At 45.4% G+C, this 22,712-nt stretch overlaps 1 long non-coding RNA gene across 1 annotated transcript in view; it reads right to left on the reverse strand.

Moving 5' to 3' along the window:
* Positions 1-22,712, reverse strand: part of LOC148223276 (uncharacterized) — a 90,074-nt gene that overhangs the window by 31,386 nt on the left and 35,976 nt on the right. Inside the window, exon 3 of the long non-coding RNA XR_015804378.1 lies at positions 7,651-7,841. This is a non-coding gene — a long non-coding RNA (uncharacterized LOC148223276). The remainder of the gene's footprint in view (positions 1-7,650; positions 7,842-22,712) is intronic.

Genomic DNA, 22,712 nt, shown 5'->3' on the forward strand with positions numbered 1-22,712 from the left:
GTGCACTGAGGTCTCTTTGTGGTGAAAAAATAAAATAAAATAAAAATTATGTTTTTCTATAAAAAGTAGAGTCTTCGCCTACCTAGGCACGTGGCTAACAAATATAAAGATCACCATCTAGTGGCTTACAGGGAAGATACCATCTGTCATATATCTGCAAGCTTGATGACCAATAAAGTTGTTGTTACAACATATTACAAATTTTTCTTGACTTCAGCTCTTAAGCAACTTAAGCACCTACACAACCACAGTCACGGAGAAGTTTCTCACTCACAGAAAACTGAGGTTCATCCCTCCCTGCAAGCAAACACTGACCTCTTCCTCATCTCCCTTTTCTCCATCTCATCTATGCAGGATTTGGGCGTGTGGTGAGGGATCTGTGATTTACTTTAAAGCCCAGAAATTAGGTGCCTATTGTAAATCAGGCAAATTCCTATTGTAGTTAATATAAGGAGACAGATACAACCACAGGTTGATGCATCCCATCATTTTGCATGGAGGAGGAAGACGGGTAGAGTGAACCCTATTTATGAGATCCCACAGCCTGGAAAACCAATTACACAGAAAGTATGAAAGCTTCTGGAAAGCTTGGCCAGTGAGCACCCCTTGGGATAGCCTATGTCAACCCTTTTCCATTTGCCTCACTGGAAATCATTCAGGTAGAAATATTCCTGAAATAGTCCTCAACGGAAAGGCAGTTCTGCAATTTCTGACAAAACCTCTGTTTGCTGAAATACTTCTGATGAGCTCTACATCTTGCTCTTGAAGAAAAGATGGGCAGAGACATCAACATGGGTGCCTCTGGAAAGTTCTACTCTTCCCAGGAAAGGTCTTCCACTAACGTGGCTGTGGTGCTCTGAGATCACAGTCAAGCCCAAGCACTTCTTCAAATCTTCGTGCTGGGCCACATAGGCCATTCCTAAAATATCACATGCAACCACACACCTCAGAGACACGTAAAGAGATGAAGTACTAGTAGAGCATGGCACTGAATGCCACCAGGCAAGGCCAGATTTGAAGCAAACAGAGGACACAGTTTAACTCTAGACTGCATTCTCCAGCTACTTCACAGAAGCAGCCCTCCACATTTTAACCAAGCCCTTAAAATGGCTTAACCAGAACTAAATGATATATCTAAAGTGTCATTTTAGCACATCTTCATGCCATGTTCCTGATTTTCTGGGCTGTTGAAACACACACTGCTTTGTTTTGGGGAGAAGAGAAATTGTCTACACGTTCTCAACCACAAAATACATACTTGTCCATGCTGCTGTACGGAAACTCAGTTACACTGCATGTTTCTAATGCCTTCCTTTAAAGCTTACACATGGGTATCAATCTCTTCCCTCATGTAACAAGTGAGAGGAAACATCCTTGGGTTGCACCAGGAGAGGTTTCAATTGAATTGTGGGGAAAATTTCTTCATCCAAAGGGTCATCAAGCACAGGCTGCCCAGGGAAGGGGTGGAGTCATCATCCCTAGAGGTATTTAAAAGCCATGCAGATCTGGCACTTAGGTTTAGTGGTGGACACGGCAGTATCAGGTTAATGGTTGGACACAATGACCTTACGGGTCTTTTCTAACCCAAGCTATTCTACTCTTGATTTCTTTGCATCTGCCAAGATGAAAATCCAGCCATCTGTTACACATCTGTGCTTATCTGGAGATAAAGAAACTAGAGTATAAAAATCTATGTTCCTCTGTGAAGATACAAGATAAGGAGACCTGTGATCACTAAACCACAAGACAAACCACTTACAGAAGACACCAAATTTGTCTGGCATTCATCACATCTATCTCTAGGTGACAAAAATATTTATGATAGTCTCCTGTCACAGGCTTTGGCGAAATGAAGTCCAACAGAAGGAAATTGGCTTGGATGCTTCTTGTAAACTGGGACAAACCAACCTCTGGAGGTGCTCATCACCTTCTCCTCAGAGGGCAGAGAGCCCAGAGAAGCAACTTCAAAGGTGGAGACTAGAACAGAGGTCCATGCTTGGAAACTGAAAGGGATATGGTATCTCTCTGTGGTCTTGGGATCTGAGCAACAATCATGAACAAGAAATCCATTCAGCACTCCTACTGGTTCCATTGTCTCCAGGGGACTTTGCATCCGGCTCAAGAGATGGACAATTTTCCATAGTCTCAGCAATAGCTTTTGTGGGGCACAAGGCAGGACCCCTGCAGACCAGGAGTAAGATTTAGCTCAGTGGGCCTAGAAACCACTGCATGCCTTTAGCTAAATTTGGCTGCTGAAGGGCAGCTCTAGTGGGGTGAGGCAAAGAAGTGCTATTTTCCCTCAGGAAAGCTAGCTTTATTTTCTAAAGGTTAATGAGAAATAGAAGAAAATTAGGCTAGCCAAAAGAATGAAAATAAATGGTTTTTTTCTTCTTCTTTCCCCCTCATTTTTCAGAAAAAATGCATGGCTTTGGTTTTTCTGCAGGCAGTTGCTTCATATCAGTGTACCATGTGGTGACTCAGACATGTTGTTATTATAATCCAAGCCAAAGGGGAGATATATTTTATGAGATCCATGACTCCCCCTTGTCTTTCCATACTCTATGCTTTCTTGAGAGAAGAAAAAAGCACAGTCCAAGCTTTGAGGACTGTTCATGTTGTCTCTTGGCAGGTCGTAATCTGCCAAGCTTCCAGAGAGCAAAGCTAAGAGAAACTGAGGTTGGCAGGAAGCTCACATGTAGCATCAAGGGCAGAATTTGGTTCTAAGTGCCATAAAGCAGCATGGGGGAGGGCAGATAGACCAGTAAACATTTAGAGCTTCTAACACAAACCTAAAGGGAACTCTGAGGAAAGGGGCTTTGGCGAGAGCTGAGCTAGTGTGTGTAGCCTCACCCCTGGAGCTCAGTTACCTTTGCTCAGCTGACAAGCAATAAAGCATTCAGGTGCAATAACTCCAGTGTACTCAAAATGCTTGTCTAGAAGAGCCAAGACCACCTTTAAATCAGATTGCTTCTCCTGTATTTCCCCCTCCCTAGAAAAACTTGAACTCTCTTAGTTGCACAACCAGATAAGAACATCAAAAACCAGTTATATATCCTGAAAACACTCCATGAAGGGCTGCAAAAGCTCTCAGCAATTTGAGTGCAATGGCTAATAACTTGTTCCAGATCCAATCCTATTGTGAGAATTTACAGTGACTACTGTGCAAAACTCATCTAAGGCGGGGAAAAATCTGGCCTCCAGCTGACAGATTTTTTCCTGAACACAGGTCTGCCTTTTGAACTCCAGAACCTTTGCTCACTGTGAAGCCACCAGGCCTCAGGGTCACATGAACTATACATAAAAGACTCAAGGTACATCTGGTTGAGCCAGTGGTTTCAGAGAGAGGTTACAGGGGAAACATTTTGACTGTCCTGAAGAGCTGCACAAAGACAAAAGGGTTAAACTCCCACCCTTCCCATACAGGTGGAATACAAGAGCTTTTAAAGTTCAAAACAATCATTGGATCAGAGGAGATACCAGATGGCTCCAAGTAACAAAGACATATTCTTTTGAGTCAAATTATGAGAAGTATGCCCTAAAGGAATGCCATACAAATAGTCTGATCTAGTAGATATTTGTGGCACTCACCACATGTTTTATGTTCCTTCCCAGAGATGGTGTTTCTCTGGCACTGAGAACATTGTCATTCACAGACTACTCTGACAGGCCAGATGCATGCAAATGAAAAGAAAGTTCAATAAAAATCTACCTCTCAGACTTAGATGCCTGAATTCTTTGAAGGGAGAGAGGAGAGTGAATTCCCACTGCATTTCATGAGGGTTGGGCATCCCAGCACACAACAGCACAGGCCAAAGATTTCGGATAAAGAGCAAAGGAAAAGTTTTGAATTATTCCAGAACTCCTTCCACTACCTCACTTCCAGACAGATATGAAGTGACAACAACCTGAAACAAAGCAACACAACCGAGGAGAACATTATCAGATTATTCAGAACAATTCCCATTGTTAGTGACCCAGAATTCGTCACTTAGAACAACCTAGAATTGGGATCTCGGAAAGCGCTCAAAGCCACTTAACCCTTTCAGTGGTGTACTCCACACCACCACCACAGAATGACTTTTTCAAGCAGGAACATAAAAGAAAAACATCTCTGATCACATCTGGAGACAAACTAAAATGAGGGAGTACTTGACTTTTACTGGACATTGCACATTCTCCAAGCAGCATCACTATAATCCAAGAGTGAGGAAAAGCCAGTGATTACAGGCCTGCCAAATTATTTGGAATTGAATAGGATACCATATCGTGACAATGAGTGATAGCATAAAGCTCAAAGACACAGAAAGAAATATCATGTAACCGACAGGAACACATTCCACATTTGTTTTGGCAGTAGAATACAGGTTTGTTCTGAGACTATGCATTCAAACTCCTCATTGATTTAAAGATACAAAGTATTGCTAATGCAACCTTAACATGAGGAGGACAGTTAGCAAATCTATCAATAATGTTGGTTTTTTGCCATCTTTTTGCATAAGCACACACGTCCACATTTTCTTCCAGTTAAACTTTCAGTGTAACTTTTAGTTAGAATTCAATCAAAGGGCAAAAGAAACACTGAAGGACTTTATTTTTTTAAGGCCAAGCATTAATGTGACAGTCTGTGAAGCATGAAGGTGAAAGCCAGCAAAACTACAAGCAATGTTATTCAAAGCCAAAGGAGAAGAGCACAGAAGAGAGCTGCAGCAAAAGCAGCCTGTAGTGACCCGGGAGAATGCTTTAAATAATCGACTTCTGGCAACAGCCTTCTCTCTGCTCAAGATAGGGATCAAAACTGTGCTTCTGTGCTGCTGACCTGTCAGGGAACAACAGCCTCTGGATTCCAGTCAGGACACCTGGACCCCAGCACTATGGTACATGTTACAAACTGGACTGGCTGACACAAATAGGATGCATTACCTCACCTCTTGCAAGGCGAGCAGCAGTTCCTGGGAGACTTCAAGTCAGCAGATGTATTCATGACCTACTTCTAGGGCACACACAGTCACAGCTGTTAGCTGAGCATGTTTGTAGACTGGCAAGTTCTCTGCTGCCCCTGCTCCATCATTTGGTACTGAGAAACTTCGTTACTTAAAGCCAGTTTCTACCAGTTTGGAGCCCAAAGCACATGCCTGAAGATCCTCCTCACTTCAAGTGAAAACAGAAATCCACAAGAGCTTTAGGTATAGCAGGCAAGTTTCAGACTGGCCTTTCTCCCCATCAGTGATAGACTTGGATACAGTTGGATATTGGCACATGTTCCCTGTTCACCTTCTAAATGGTTTCTAGTAGAAAAGAAACTGGACCAGGAAACACCAAGATCTCTCCCAATGAGTCATTGTAGCTATGTAATAATGCTACAGGACAATTACAGGAGGTGCAATACCATGAGTTGAGCCCAGGAAAACTTGAAAAAAGATGGATTCTCCCAAGAAATTATTCTCCATTCTCATAATTCTTTACCAGATGTCAACGAGCAGTTTGACTCTCACTTGAGTATGCAGAGAACACCTACACAATAGACACGGGTGCACAAGTCAGAGGAACAAGCACTTGACCCAAGCCATGGCAGGCACCAGCATCAGCTGCCAAAAGCAGACCAGGGCCCTGTGACAGATGTATCTGTCACACTCCCCTGCTGACAGTTCATGAGAAATGAAGATTTTCATGGAGAGCAGCCAGAGTCTCTCTATGCAGGACTGACTCTGGGTCGTGTATTTTATGAAAGCAGTTCCTTGAGGAACAAGAAAACGGAGCAGAAAAGAATAGAAACTTCTTAAGAAAGATTAATGCAAGAAGTTAAAATGCAAACACAGCACAAATGCACTGCAAACTTCTGCTCCTCTGTTGGCACATGCTGCACTCACATGAGTTAGATCTTTCTTCACCCAAAATAAGTTGATGTGTGAATAAACAATGACAACAGGGACCACAAGACCGAACAGTGACTGGCTAACAGCTTCCTCTAGTATTCTGCATCACTGTCACATTAAAGGCCTTCCTCAAAAAAATCCAGAAGATGCCACAGCTACCACTTGCAGACATTCATGGGAGACAAATCATCACCTGTTCCTCACAGGAGGCCTGCATGGACTACTCTCCTAAATCTCCTCCCAGAGGGAAAGCCCCACTGTGGTGAGGAGAGTGGGAACAAACTGCTCTCTGTACAAGAAGTGCCTTCATCTTTGTATAATCTGTTGAGAGACTGCCTGACTTCAAACAGCCACAGAGTGTCTGGGGCACCTGCAGCCATTTCAGATGTGGGGTACTGAGTCACACAGCAAACACAGACAAAACAGGGATCGAGAAACAAAAAATTCTGTGCAGATAGAGTAGAGCTGAAGGCCCCATCTATTAATAAATGGCTGCTAGCCAGAGAGACTTCTGAGTCTTGAGCATTGCCTTGCTGCCTGCGGCTGGGGAATGATTGAAGCAGGCAATGCTCAGCCAGGACCCCCCAACAGATTTTATTTATGCATGTCTGCTTTCATCTCCCCCTTGTACACAATAGCCTAAACATTGTCTCCATCCTGAACCATACAAGTTGCATATCTGCAAACATCTCTTCATCTTAAGACCACAGACAGACAGATTGGTCTTGGGTCATTAAATTCTGTCTTTTGTATGAAGCCTATTGTATGAACCAACTACCATATAATCCTCCCTGATTTTTATTTTCTTCAAAGAACAAATGAAAAACTGGTTTTGGTGTCAACAAACAATCCCAGAAATTGATTTCTTGACTGTTTAGGAAACTCATGCATATCCTTTTGTCTTGGGCAAATATTCTTCATAGCTAACCAGCACATGCTTTTTCCTTTTCAGTTAATTTAAGCACAGAAACCCTTGCTTGGTTGGCCCCCTACCCTTTCCTGATGCACAGATTCCCAATAACTGCAGCACCCTGTACTTAGAGAATTCCTCCACATTTGAGTGGCTGATCCCTGAAGCCAGCTGAGCACATTAACCTCTCCAAGAAGTCCATCCTTTTGGGATCAATAATCTGAGCTGCAAGGATAGTTTTATTTACTCTTCAATTTCATTTAAAAATTAATCAACTCATAGTCACTAGCCATTTTATAGTTTACTAGTTTCTGCACCAAAAATAAGCAGTACCAACGCTGACTGAAGGAGGAAGAACCATCTGAAGAAATAATTCATCAGCCATTACTGCTAACAGTTTCTTGTAGTTTTTCAATCTATACGTGAGAAATCAGAGCCACCACAACCTCAAAAAAACTCACAGCCAAAATTATTTTGACCAAAACATGTCCAGTTTTCACCCATGCTACCCTTACTAGTTTCTTCACTGAAATATGGCAATATTTCTACCTACATAGACAAGGTTATGCCTCATCTCTGCTTTTCCTGAGCAACCAATCACTTTCAACGATATTTATTTTCCACCCTTCTTTCTTTTATCCCAAGACGCTTATTTTTGCAACTGATATGATTAATTCAAGCTCCTACATTTTTTACCAGACTCACAACATTTTTCGTAGGTATACTTCAGCTGTCTCTAGCTGATTCAACTCCATATCCCAAACAGACCAGGAAATATTTTACTACATATCACCCATGCAAATAAGCATCAGTCCTTTCTTTCTCTCTACCTACTGACACATATCCATTTACCATATGCTTATTTACCTGATTTTCTTTCCCGAAACTATAGATATTCTGCTCTGTCTGCAGCACCCACTTTCTCTGTTTTGGTGTTAGTTCTTTAGCATCATTCTTCAGCTCTCATTGTGGGCTACACCTCTCTTCTGGTGGGGGCTAGTTGCTCCTCTCTACTAACTTCTCTTTTGTTTCCATTTCTTTCACTTCTTCAGCAAAACCTGAAAAAAACTTTCATGTTTAGGTCTCCTCCACTAGAAAACCCTTTCCCCCATAATCACACGAGTACAGGTCTTCACCCAAGGAGCACACCTACCCTTTGTAGTCTCCTCCTCGTTTGGAGAACTCCATCACACTGGCAGCCTCATTGCCTGTCTAACACATCAGCTGAAGACAAGTGTTCTCAGCTGCAGCTCCAGCCTACAAATCATCTCTCCACACACTTCAGCTGTTCCAGGTCTCCATGGACTCTGCCACAGACCCTCAGTAGGACAATATCCATCCACAGTACCTTCATCCAGTTACACCCCTGTGCTTCACCAGCCTTTCAAGTGTCCCAATAAACCATTACCTTCCTATCTTTAAAACAAAGGCACTGCCACATCATCCTCTTCCTCAATTACTGCTCCCATAGTCACAAACCCTCAATGATCTCTGGCTAGTCAGTGATGAAAGATGTTAGTGTGGGCCAGCTCCATCACTTAAATAAGCTCATTTCAGGAGCAAAAGTAGTCCCTCACTAGTAAGGCTGCTGTCCCTCTCCAAAGACTTGGCAGACAGACCTGTGACAATCCTGTCTAACCCCCTAAACTAGGGTGGTTTCCTTGTTCCCAAGAGCAAGCACCACACAGCCCCCTTCCCAAACATGATAGCACTTCCTAACCTGCTCATTGGTTCCCGTGGGCTGGAGATCTTTCTACCTCCTACTGCCACAGAAAAGGCAAACGAAGCTGAAGTCTGCTGGGATCATATCTGGGAACTTTCAGTCCTTTGTCACAAGGAAGTATCTCTGTTTCATGAGGTGCTCCCCAGGCCCTTTGGGCTGGGGACAGGGAGTGAAGGGTTCAGAGAGGTGGCAGTACCCTCTGTGATAGAGCAAACAGGCACAAGTTTGTGCACACCATGCCTCTACGTGGCCTTCAGAGCTGCCCCTGTGAATGAATGACAAGTGACACCAGCTCTACTTCCACTACCAGCTGCTGTCTGCAGACCAGGGAACACCATCATCCAGCACAATCACCAGCTCAGACCCACTCCATCATCCAGCAGCTCAGAGGCAGACTGATTTTCTTGTTTACAGAGATAAAGGAAAATTACTTTTTACAGCTCCATGGTGTTCTTGACTCATATTCAGAATTCAATACCATAATCACACCAAGTTCTTATTTTCTAGTATCTCCAGACAGAAAAGGAGAAAGTGATACCCTGGCTCCAAATTCCTGGCATGGGTCTCCACTGTCAACAGCCCTCTCTCAAGATCTGGTTGAGAGTGGAGGAGCACTTAGCCCCAGTGAAGAAGTAACCACTGTGTTTATTGACGAATGAAGACTCAGGAAGGAAGCAGAGGGTGGAAACGATGTGATTATAAAAAAACCGCTGCAGTAACAAAGATTCATGTGTTGGTCCGTTCTATAGAAATATTTCACTTCAATTAATTCTAGAATCTTGCATTTCTGAATGCTGTAAAAGAATGAAGAGGTACATGAGAAACGGGGGGGGAAAATGAAGAAAAGGCAACACAGGTGAAGTACTTAATGAACGGAACAAGTGAAAGAAAAGACCAGAAATGCCAAAAACATCTCAAAAGAGACCAGCCTCTCAGTGCATTACAAAAAAATAGATTATTTTACGATTTTTCTTTTAAAGGATAGCAGATCAGAATGAATGCAAGAGCTAACAAAAGCAGGCAGTTTTTAGGAGGAAGTTGATTACACTCTTACCATCATTTAGGTGCACACAAAAAGGGAGATTCTCCACTGATTTTTCTCGATTGACTATAATGAAACTACCAATTTGCACTGTACTGAGATTATACCTGACCCTATATCTACTTACTCTTCCTTATGGCAGAGGACTTAGAGGAAAGTTATGTTGAAGTCAGTGGATATCTGCAGCTAAGCATTTACACAGGTGTCCAGCCCAAGGCTTTTCCCCTGTATCTGGAAAGCTTTGAAAATGTGCCACTGTTGATGGTAAAGGGGTAATGTGAGGAAATTTCCCCTTTTCTGGAATGGCTGGGCTTTGCCTCTTCTCTCCATCTGGGTAATTGCATTTCAAGTGAAGGCTTTCTAGCCAGCAAAAAGAGGCCCTGCAAAATGAGTTAAAGGAAACCACAAGTTTGGCATCAGAGCCAGCATCCTTCTCTGAATCCTCATGCCGAGTCTGGCTGTCTGAAAAGCTCTGCTTGAAAAGGAGCACAAGATTTTTTTTGCACGTGTGTGACAACAGCTGTAAATATTTCCCTTTGGTATATCACGTGCACACAAATCCATCTCCACTGTCCCCCAGACATGTGAAAATATAAGCCATGATAATAGATTCAACAAACACCTAGGCACTGAAGAAAGTGTGCAAGTCAGAGTAGCTCCTTGTGAAGACATGCACCTATTTTACACACAAAGCTTTCACCTCACACACAACTGGCCATCCACTGAGTACAGATGCAGCATCTCTGGACATCAAGCTGGATCCAGTCCCTGTGAACTCTGTTGCAGCATCATTCATGCTGCCCAGGTAGAGATTTCATCCTTCTGAATTTCAGAGGGGCTCACAAATGAGACAGCTCCTACTGCCATAGGAAAGGACTCAGCTTCCAGCTCTAACAATAGAGTCTTGTCCTTTCAGATCCATAGGCTCCAGGTTCAGTTCCCACAGATGATCCACCCAGAGTGGTTGTCAGAGCAACCCTGGCCTTAGAGGGAGAGACTTACTGGAAATGACTTTGTAATAATTTGAGCTCACTCAGCAGAGCAGCCCAAGGCTGTGCATACACAACCCTCTCCAGAGCAGAGTCAAACCATGGGAAATCCCTCCTGGCCACCTACCTGCACAAGCCTTTACACAGAGCAGGCACAACCAAGTGGTGTGTGATGAAGCAGGAAATTTTTGGCACCTTCTGTGTCTTTTCTCCCTGCTTTCTTTACTCCTGAGGGAGCACCATGGTGGTGGTACCTGCCAGCCCAGCAGCACTGAGGGTTTGTGTTCACCCACACATGTGATCCTCTTCTACCAACATTCAACCTGAAAAAGTGGGGACGAAGCTGGATGATCTCCAGGACAAGCTGGCCACTCAACTACCGCAAAAATAATGGAAGGAACTTCATGAGACAAACCAAGCCAACTCATGAAAAAAAAAAATCAACAAAACCACAAAGATTGGAGTTAAAAATCACTTCAACACCATGCCAGTGCTAAGCACACTGTGTATTTACAGTGTATTTTAATCATGTAACTGATCAGTCCAGTGTAACATACACCACATGTTTAGATAGACCCAGCAGATATAAACCCAATCTGATTTCATACAGTGAAAATGTGTACATGCAAACAGAAATATATTAAATGCATTTCATACAAAGCATTTCTTCTTATTATTTAAAATGCGTATCTCAGTTGTTTTGCCCAGTTTGGAGCCCACTTGAATATTCTAGGATTGTCTCAAATCCCTTAAGGGTCAAGAGCTCACTGACTTCAGTGGGTGTTGGGCCAAATCCTACGAGACCAAAATTCCTTTAAGGACCAGTATTTTCATGTGCTGTGTTTGCATTCCGTACAGAATACACCAGGCTAACACCATCCTTACAGCCTAGCTACAACATAATGTTACAGCTGAACTGCCACAAGCATGGACTGAGAAATTTAGCAGCGTGAATGATGAGCAAAAATACAAAATACAGTGTATCTATTGTCCACCTCTGCCAAGGCTCCTGTGAAGCATCACCAGCAAACATTCAGTGAGTGTGTTTTGGCCCCTTCTTACCCACTCGAGTCATTAATCACTCATGTTAATTATCTCGGTGTTATTTTGTGTTCCTCCCCCTCTCACGTCGCCTGTGTGTTTGTGGTATCCATCTGTTGTTCCTAACCATGACTTGGACCACAGCATCTCTGAGGAAAGGGCCATTTACTCATTACATGGCACAGCACCTCATGCACTTTGGCCTCAGCCGCCAGCTGAGACCTCACGTTATGCCTGGCCACAGACCAGACTAAATTGTGATAATTTTGAGATACACCATGCGTGCCCACACACACAGACCGTGTACAAGCCTACTGGAGGCAGGTACACAGGTGCCACTCACACCGGGGGTGGAAGGAAAGAGAGGGGCAAGATGAACAGCTTTGGAGTGTGAAATTTTAGCTGGAAATATCCTCTGCCTGCTCACCCCCTCTAGCTGCAGCCCAAAGCCTCGCAGCACCGCACTGCACAAGAGCCTCTTGCCACGCTTGAGCTGCAACACAGGTGCCCAGGGCATGAAAACACCTCTCTTGAATTCAACCGCTGCGTTGTGCACAACCTAGAGGAACATCCGAGGTGCTCTGGTGCCAAACACACCGGCACTTGCATAGACTTCCACAGGAGCAAGGTGAAGGAAATGCGTGCTTTTTGCAAAGCTCACCGCATGCACTGGTGCACGGAAGGAAACAGCAATGTCTTCCCTGGCTTTAAGCTACTTCTCAGTTCATAGCTTCCTTTTTTTCCTGTTGGATATAGTAAGAAATGGCTCGAAATGTTACTGAAATGTATTTTCATGAAATATGTAGCTGAAATGAAGCATTTAGCATTTAGCTGAACCTGGTCCGGAATGCATGATTAGACAAAAATTTCCAGAACTAGTTGTCCTCCACTGATACCATTCTCTTTTACATTTTGCTAGCCAAGATGCACTTCTCCTGATTTCCCATATTCACTGATACATAAATAGCAAAGAAGGCAAAGAAAAACTGATCTTTTCCTTATTTGTACTGCAGATCAAACTAAAACTCACCCCTATGTCCTCTGCCAGGTCCCAGCACTTAAGCCTGGTCTCCTTTTCAAGCAAAGACAAGCAAAGTCTAGGAGACACCGAGCTTCAACAAGGTTTAACCCCTTTTGCAAACCCACGTGCACTGAAGACATCCCCACAGCTAGGGCTGGGTGTGCCACCTCCCTCCAAAACCCTGTGCTCTAACACCAGCTATATCTGGAATGTGGATGCTCAGAGCTGGTGGGAGAGGCTGTGATTCTGCAATTCTGCAAGAGCTTGCAGCTCAGCCTGATGGGTCTTCTCCCAGAAAAGGATGTTGAGACATTCTCCATCACTCGTGGCACCATCTCCCATGATGAAAAAGATGACTGGAGGGTCAGTTGGAAGGGACAAGGAATTGGTTGTTCCATAAATTGACTCCCTGCATGCTTTGGGAACAAACAGAGGACTTTACTTGGAAGAGCTGTCATTCTTCTGCCAACACTGAAGATGGACCCAGGGACTTAGGGGGGAAAAAAATGGTCAGGACAAGGCCTATACAATGAGTATGTCTGGTACACTGCTAATGACTATCATCTGGGTGGAACAACGGTAGGATGAGAAAATATTTCTTCGTGTACACAGAGCAAAGAAAGCCCCTTCAGCAAACATACCAGTGGAACAATTAGATGGCTAATCACAGCATTGGCCACGAGAGGTTTTCTCCATTTTTTTCACTTAAAAGGAGCAGTGATTAATAAACAGTGTTAATCTTCTGGAGAGATGAGTCAGCCCCCTGCCCACGCTGGGGTTATCCTCACAGTGCTGCTGCTGTTCAGAGCATGAGAGCATTCCCTGGGGAGAATAAATGCCTCATTTAGCTCACAGGGCTCCACACCAGATCACACAGCACTGCAGTCCACAGCCTTCCTTCTAGCATTCCTTGGAAGACATCTCTGACTCCTCCTACACACAGACTATTCTCCAGCTCCAGGTGAAGATAACAGAGGAAAAGCCTCTGGCTGGCTCAGAGGTGCTATGGTGAAGTTCAGAGATTTTGGAATCTCTATTCAGCTTTATTACAGGACAGGAGTAGACTGACAGGCATCAGCAGTCACTGTTGGGTCCATGGGATGAATAGACCACCTCCTGCTTTTTATCCAGCTCAGTTAAAGATATACGTGTGTTGGGTGACCAGAGCAGACCAGGAAATGGAGACAGTCCCACCTTTGTTCATTACTAGCCCTGAAGAAATGTTCCCAGACACAGGAGGAGGCAAGCTCAAGCAGTTGTGCATAAAGGGTACTTTGCACAAGTCCTGCCTAACTCTGGAGAGGGAAAGGTCTAATCACAGACGTGCTATGGTCAAGAAAGAGGTCCCACTCTTCTTTCCACCATGAGGAACACATGCTGGTCCATGGTCACTATCAATCTCTGCCTTTCTCTCAAGGAAAAGGGGCTATATCGGGGGGGAGGAGGGCACCAGAAGCTCAGACGACAGCAGCAGCAGATAAACACAGTGTTGCTGTTACTTGTCTCAGGACACATGCCAAAGAGCTGAGAAAAGAAAAGGGAAGCCCAAGAAGACCAACAAGTCAGTGTGTGTTTCTCTGCCAATATAATAACAGGCAGGAATCCTAGAAAGCAAACTCCTTTTTTCCCCCCATACAGCCTTTGATTCATGTTCTCACACAAGCAATAGTTGCAGAATCTCCTGCTTGGGTTTGGTGAGCTACAACACTGGTGTGCACCTATGCAGAGCCTTTGTCAAGCTACTTCTACATTCACCATCCACTGTGCTAAAGGCACTGCCACCAAGGTGACACTTGTACATTCACCATCCACTGTGCCAGAGGCACTGCCACCAAGGTGACCCAACCTTCTCAGTTCTGTTCTTGCACTCTGGCCTCAGGTGGTCTCACCTGTTCTACAGGGCACTGCCAACAAACCAGGTCATCAGGCAGTGTGTCCCACTACAGAACTGTCACAACCAGTGGGGAAGCACCAATTCACACCAGCTGCAATAATCACCTGATGTTCTAATGCACTCTGACCATCATCTCTCTACCCACAATAACTGCAGCATAGACATTAGGTCTGCCACAAATTTCCTCCCTGCCTCTGCTGTGATGGCCCTCAGCTCCTCGGGCCACCCTGCCTGGGTGCACTTGCTGAGCAGTGCACTCCAGAGGACATTGCACTGCAATGACACTTGTTCCCTTCAGCTGCTCTCATTCTCTTCCCAGGGCTCTTCTTTCTCTGCTGGATCTCCAGGAGGGAAGGAGCAGCCACAGAAGAGCTCGCTCTGCTCAGCAGGGCCTCTGCTCATTTCCTGAGCACTTTTTGATGCGTTCCATTTGTGACCAAGCTTGGGCCGGGATCCCAGCTGATATTTTAACTTCAGCCACTGTAAATAATTCCCTGACATGCACTCCGCCTGCTTTTTGGCACTTCTGCTTGTGTCCGGTACTTTTAGGTTTTTATAAAGTTTCTTAGCATTCTCTGTGTCACCTGTCAAGAAGAAGATGGGCATCTTGGTGAAACTGCCTGATCCTTGGTGAAGTCTGGAGACATCAGATTGGTTTGACAATTCCATGCATAATAACAATCACATTCCCTACTTAACGAGAGACAGATAAAGTGTTGTGCCATGTTCTTGGAGATGTTTACAGGACAGAGAATACTGGAACAACCACATGGCTTCAAACCAGGGAGTGATCAACATGAGGAACCTGGTTTCATCAAGACCAGAAACTAAGCAGTCTGTAAACAAAAAGGGATGTAAAAATCCTGTGTTGTGGGAGTCAATAAGAAATTTTTCCCTCTCAGACTACTTTTTTCTAAGCCTTCTCAGAGTTGACTTATGCCTTAAGACATCAGAATTCCTCACTGAGCCTTGCAAAGCACTTAATAAGTATTTATTTAGTTTATGTTTATTTTTACATATGCAGCCAGCTCCAGTGGGAAAATTAGTGTGTTACGAGTTTATCAATTCATTGCTAAGACATCTCAAGTCTGGATTCTGCTTAACAAGTGAGAGAGATCTTGCACTTTGCTCTGTGCTTTTGTGTTTCTATCAGGCCTGTCAGATGAGAAGGAATCCTGTCACACAAAGTACAGAGGGACACAGACCACCTGGCCTCAGCCTTTGGGCTCCCCCATGGTGCAGGTGACAACACTGGGGAACACAGCACTTAAGAGGTTAACAGGCATTAGCCTTCCCCTCACAACCACCTTTCCTAGCCATCACAAGGAGGATTAGATTCTCTGGAAACAAGGATTCCACAGCAAAAAGCAATCAGAAGTGCTGCACATGCCTTTCACTGGGTATCATCCATCCCACTGCCTTAACCTTTCATCGGGGTTCCTTTCACAGCATATAAGAGTTGTGCAGACATCTGAGGCCTCCTTCCAGGCTCTCCCTTCTCCTGGGGCTTGATCTGAGGGCAAAGAGTGGAAATTCAAAACAAACAGTAAACAAAACCAAGCTCTCCTAAGTGTAAGCCACACATTTGTTTGGAAGATTCTTGGCTAATTTTACTCGCTGTTTCCTGCTCACTCTGGAATTTCTTTTTCCTTCTTTTATTCCCCCCCTTCCCTGACTTAGTTACAAGAAAAACAAAGGGGAGTGGGAGAACCCAGAAAAACATTAAAGGAAAAAAAAATATACTCCCTCAAGGATCTCTTGTCCTATGTCAGGGACATGCCCAGCTCTGTAGCTGTAGAGTTAATGGATATGTCAGGGTAGTATTTTCTCCTCCTGCTTGTCCATCAGGTGGCAAACCTCTTCAAACATTGCTGCTTCCTCCAGACTGAGTAGGTAGATCTGTTTATGGATGGCCCAAGCCTAAGCCCCAAACATCTGTAGGACTTGGCTCCAAGTCAAGGTCTGATCTGAGCTATCCTAGAAACTCCAGTTTTGTCTGGCCCAGAAGTTGTTGGCCATCTGCAGAATGGAAATATGAGTGGAAACCTGTCATCACAAGATGGGGGTAATTGGAGTGAATCGTAGGCAGGCTACTTTAACCTCTTCAGGATGCTTCCCAACTGGCAGAAAACTAGCTTAGCTGTGAGAATCAGTAAAACCACATTGGATTCACATCACCAAAGATTCTAGCCTTCTTCAGAAAAATTCATGGCATTTCAGGGTCTAATGGACAGCTGAGAGAAAACCTGCCATTTATTCAAACTGCAGTTTTTTGCTTTCAGGCTAGAGTGTGAGGATATTCCTGGTACCCGTGAGAGAGCTCCAAGGCCTCCAACAAGCTCAAATTCTTGACATCTGTACCAGGCACAGCATCTGGGCACTCAACCCCTGTTGTGCTCACTGTGTCTCCAGCAGAGAGCAAATATATTCTCTTCCCCAGAAACTGAAAAACCCAATTTACAGGATATTTCTTTGTACATCATGAAGAAGCAAAGAAATACAGAACCCCCCGTCTTGTATTAGCAGACTTAAGGATCTGTCAAACAGTTCATGCTCATGATAGCGCATCATTTCCTTAAGGGGATTGTAGAAGAGAAAGGAAGGCTTTTAAAGCAGCTATTTTTATGCCATGACAGTGCCAATCATGTTGTGTTACTTCCAGTTTCAGTCAAAGGTCAAAGCATTTTGGTGTCACCTTTTTCATATGTCCCAAAGCTTGTACTGTCCTAGGTGAAGCTGCCACAACCTTCATGTCTCCTAACCCACAATTTTCCATGATGGAAAGGGTTATTTGAATGAGGATTCTCTGACACTGAAGAAAATCTCTAAAGTCTGATTTCCTTAAAATAAATAACAAACAAAGCAACTAACTATACAAGGTGACTCTCCATTAATGTTACAGTTGTTTGCACAGTTAAGACATAATTAATGCACAGAGTCAGGAAGAAAGGTGCCTGTCATTGAGCTGTCATTGAAGTGAAAGCACAGACAGAGGCAGCAGTGTTGAAAATTAGGGGGAATAGAGTTTGCAGTGATTTTTTTCCAGGGGTGAAGGGCAAGCCAGCAACATATCAATGCCACTCTCACAGGCCTTCCAGGATGTCCTTTACTACATATTTCTGCGTCAATAGCCTCTTTCAAAGTTTGGTCGCCAAGAAGTGCAACTGTTTGTTCTGCCTTGGCATTGTATTGCTCATGGGTTCTGGAAGAGAGTCCAAACTGAGATCTTTAAAGTACCTAAGCCTTGCAGAAGTTATCATAAGCTGTTTTTCATTGTCCCTGATTCATCAGCAGGGAAACTGAGGCAGCAGGAGGGAATATACAACACAGTGGTAGATGAGAAGAGAGTGTCTTGCCCCAGACTTCCAGCCGTTTGGCTTTGCCTACCAGACAATGTTGGATCCTGAGTAAATAATGGAGCTGTCACCCCCAAATGTTATTTTTAAACTGCAGGTAGTGGGGGTTGGCACAAACTCCAGCAAAGCACAGCGTGACCAGGGGAGTCCTGAGGAACGAGTGCCCTGCGCAGATGGAGCTGCTTTGGGGAAACCTTGTGGCTGTGCTGCTTTTATGCCATCAGTTGAATGGGAGCCCAGGCCCCAGCCTGCCAGCGGCACGGAGCACAGGGAGAGCCTGGATAGAAAGGGCAGGACATGGCAGGAGGGAGCAGTTGGCTCCAGCAGCTGCCACCTCCTCCACCCACCCCGGTGCCCTGGCCCAGGCCGCGCCAGTCAAATCCATAGGGGGGCAGCAAACCCTTTGCAGTCATGGGACGACATTCCCAAAATTAGCCTCTTCCACACGCGGTCCCTGTGCTGCTGGAGAGCCCCACGCATGCAGCACCCTTCGGAAGGTCAGCATGGGCTCAGGGGAAGGAAGATGGGCCTCCAAAGTCTCTTGGAGCTGGGCATGGGTGGCCAGTTCAGCCCAGCAGCCCGGCTAGGGAGGCACGACATGTGCCTGAGCCCATCAGTAGGGCTGGCAGGGCTCTGGAAAAGCAGACAACACACAGCTGATTTCAGGTTGTGATACCAACACCTACACTTCCAACTAAGGCTGCCAGAACCCTTTCGTGGGTCAATGGATGCAGACTTTAGAGATTTGGGGTGTGCAGGGTCCAGGATGCTTGAGGCTTTTGCAGTTGCTCTGGTGTGTAACAGCACAGGGACAGCCACACTGGCTCGGCACAGAGGTCCCTCTAGCTACATATCCAGCTGCCATGGTGGTCAACAACAGGAAAGACCATAAGAGAAAAAGCACACATGGACTTACTCCACCCCCGGAGGTGGACTTACTCCTCTGGCTCCAGAGGTACACAATTTCAGTCAATTCTGTGGTACCCCATGTCCTCATGCTCCTCTCTCACAGCTGCAGCTTTGGCACAAAGCAAACTTGAGTTTAAGAAAGGGGCCAGAACTTACATTTAGTCTGTTCATGCAGACAGAGCTCAGATGCAGAAGTAGTTGAAATTGTACCCCAATGAACATGAACCCCTTGTCAATTAAAACTAATTAGCCTTTTAGTGACCCTGAATCTCAGGGCACAAACTTTGCTTTGAAATCCACACTAACTCTCCCCCACCCCCCTCAGATTTCTGATCAAGCATCTCTAAAAACTTAGATTCATGCTATACTCAGTCACCCAAAAAAACGGAGAGACCGATTTGCTCCCTGGACAGGTCCAGGAGAACAGACTAGAAAGGCACACAGGTGACTTACCCAATATCCCACAGGCAGCCAGCGGTGAAGCTGGGATTAGCTCAAGCATTTTCCACTTCTCCCCTCCCAAGCTCCAGCCCTTTCCTGCTTGATTTTGCATTCTCCACCCAGCTGTCTTTACTGAACAGTGCCTTTTAGGCAGCTGTCAGGTTTAGATGAGTGTCTCCACTCCATCGAATGGGCTGTCCCCCTTTGTGCTGTCCCTGTGTGCTGTTAACCCTGATTTCTCACTGGAATGAACAAAGAAAAACAAGACAGATAGTTCCGTGGCAGCTGGATAGGAGTTCACCTCTCCCTGTCCCTGCCAGAGAAAATTTTCTCCTCCTTTCCCCCTCTCCACCAAGAGCTTTCCTAGAGACCCTTTTGTCTTCAGCTCCCTCCAGAAAACAAAATTAAAATTCCTTGTTTTCCTTCTATCATTTTAACAGAAGGAGTTTGGATTTCCAGGTCCTAATCCTTCCAACAAGCTTCAGACACGTGTTAATCCTAGAGAGTGGTGGACAGGTGACAAACAGGTCAGCCCTTGTTTCTACTTTCCTCCTTTGAGAGAAAAAAAAAATAAAATTTTAAAACTCGGTTCAATCCGTTCCTTTAAGCTGCTCCAGCTTAGCACAGACATTTCCCCTTCCTCAGCCCCTGAGCACCCTCTCTCTGCTTGCCTCTACTAAAACCATCCCAGACTAAACAACTCCATCCCCCTTTCAGTGGCTCACCTGCCTGCCTGAGAGCAGGGAAGAGACACCAGTAGCTAAGCTGTACACAGCTCCCAGAGGGAAGGAAAAAAAAAAAAAGAATTTTGGGAAGTTAAAAGAAGGGAAAAGGAAGAGGGTTGGAAATGGACATGCAGGTGCAGGGAGATGCAGCCCTAACAGAAGAGGGCCCTATAAAATTACCTCAACCTTGCTGGCTCTTAGCAGAGGGGTGCCTGCCATCCCCAGATTTATCTCAACATCTCTGCAGCAGTAACCTATCCAGCCACACCTTTCTCCTTTTTACCTTACAACAGCACAGCATCCTCCCCTCAGGATCCCAAACAGTAAGGTTTAAAAAGCCTTCTGTTGGGCCCAGCTGCCAAATGCCCAGGACAAATGCAGAAACAGAGGAGAGACTGCCTGATCCCCAAACACAAACCTCTGTGATCAGTGCTGCAGTGTGTCAGACTAAATGATCAGACTTTGTCATCACTTCTGGCCATGAGGATCCAAGCACTGAGGGAGATGATGGGAATCCATGCAGAAAGCCCACAAAACATTTGCCTGAAGACACCTGACTTTCAATTCTCCAAAACTTCACAAGCAGAAAACTGCCCTGAGAAATACTAACCCAACAAACCCTAAGCTCTGAAGTTTAAATAGTAGAGCTTAATAAAATTTTCCTTGGTGTTACTCTCTGTGGTGAAGAATGAGGCTAGCTACCTGGTTGATGGAGAAGAAAACAGCCTCCAGAACTCAACTGTGACAAAACCTGGGGTTGGATCCAAGAGGAGAGCTGTACAGAATCCTCTACAGGAAAGGGAGTTTTATCAAGATCTTTTCTGTCTGCTGAGAAGCTGGTTTCTATTAAAGAAAGAATTGCCACCAGTTCCCTTGCCTTACCCCAGTAACTCATAACACACCATCCCCGTTTCCTTCCCGGGCAGTTAGCTCTAATAAAAAGCAGAATTGTGCCTGAAAAGCATGTTGTGCAAAGATGGACCCTCCAAGCAGCCCAAGAGATGAATCCCTCACTCACCTGCAGCCAGCCAGACACTCACCTTCCCAAATCCCTCACTCACCTGCAGCCAGCCAGACACTCACCTTCCCAAATCCCTCACTCACCTGCAGCCAGCCAGACACTCACCTTCCCAAATCCCTCACTCACCTGCAGCCAGCCAGACACTCACCTTCCCAAATCCCTCACTCACCTGCAGCCAGCCAGACACTCACCTTCCCAAATCCCTCACTCTCCTGCAGACAGCACAGATCGCTTCCTCAGCTGCTGGACAGGAATTCCAGGCTGCTGTAGGAGAAACCTCTCTCTTCCTGGGTTTTAATGCCATATGCAAGGTGATTGGGAAGGGCAGGCATACCTGTCTTTGCAAATCTGACTTCCTCACATCTCCTGGTCTGTGAAAGTTTTCCATGAATGCCAGTGTTTCAATTTCAGACTCTATCATTTGAATTATCTTCCCCTGAACGACCATGCAGCTCAGCATCAAGCAGAGGTCACCTCAGTGGCATTTATGTGACACCTGGCACAGACACCAGTATTAGAACAACACCTCAAATGATGCAGCAAGACCTTGCCATCATATGAAGAAGGCTTAGTTAAGTTAAGCACTTATAATGTCATGCTTCTTGGACACCAGCTATTTAACACATTTATTATACTATGAATTACAAAGGGGCTGAAAGCAAAATGAGGGATGGTTTTCCTCCAGAGCTCTCCTGAGTAACTACCAGCAGAAAATCCTTGACAGAGTCAGATAGAGTAAAAGCCTTGACAACAGCCATTTCCACCATGCTAAAAGTTTACAGCCCAGGGTGTAACATTTGAAAACCATTCAGCAGCATCTGCCAGGGAGAAAAGAGGAATGAATTCTGCTGAATCCACACCCGATGCCGCTGTAATGCATGACAGCAAATCAATGAGGCAGAGAACAGCCTCTAAATTATTTGTAGTGATATGGGACACAAATATGAAGCAAGACAACCAAGTGGCACGAGACCTCCCTGGCGAGGAACACCTGCACAGACAGTGGCAAGCAGCAGGAAAACTTGGCAGGACAATGACTGCTCCTGCCCCAGGTGGGCAGAAGGAGAGGTGAAGGCTGAGAGCTGTGCACACTCCCAAGCACTGCTGGCAGCCCAGAGCAGTCTGCTCTCTCCAGTCACTGGGGCTAGGGCCATGTCAGCAATGCAGAAGAAATGCTCTAGGAGCACACACCAGCTGCACAGCACACAGACAGACTCACAGAACCTGCATCCTCTCACTCAGGACAGCCAGCAGCTCCTTGTCCCTCAAGGGCCACCAGCAGAGAAGTAGCTGCCCATTACCTGGAGGTGGGGACAGTGGCTAGGAGGAGCAGAGGCTTGTGTGCAACATAATGGCAGTGCTAGGCAACACCAAAACCAGCATAAAATAAACAATCACCAACAATTTGCTCCGATCTATACTCCTGCCCTGGACCTCAGACCCATGGCAGGCACAGCACAGCCATGGCCAGCTGAAGGCTAAGGGAGGAAGGTTTGGACAGCCCAACTGCAGAAGCTGTGGGAAGCCAGAGCAATCCTGAGAAATTATCACATCCTTCCTTTCCTTCCAATTCTGTCTGGCTTCTCTCCCCTCTCCTCATCAGGAAGCTCATCTCAGTGGTCAGGAACAGATGAAAGCCCTGTGTCCAGCAAGCCAGCTCTCCTCCCCTGGGACAAGCCCCAAGGCACCAGCCCCAAGGCATGCTGCAAAGGGCACTTTCACCCTCTGCTGCAAGCAGGCAGGAACACTGGCTCTTCCTGCTCTTTC

Source organism: Sturnus vulgaris, chromosome 6 (genome assembly GCF_052056855.1).
Source record: "Sturnus vulgaris isolate bStuVul1 chromosome 6, bStuVul1.hap1, whole genome shotgun sequence".
NCBI lineage: Eukaryota > Metazoa > Chordata > Aves > Passeriformes > Sturnidae > Sturnus > Sturnus vulgaris.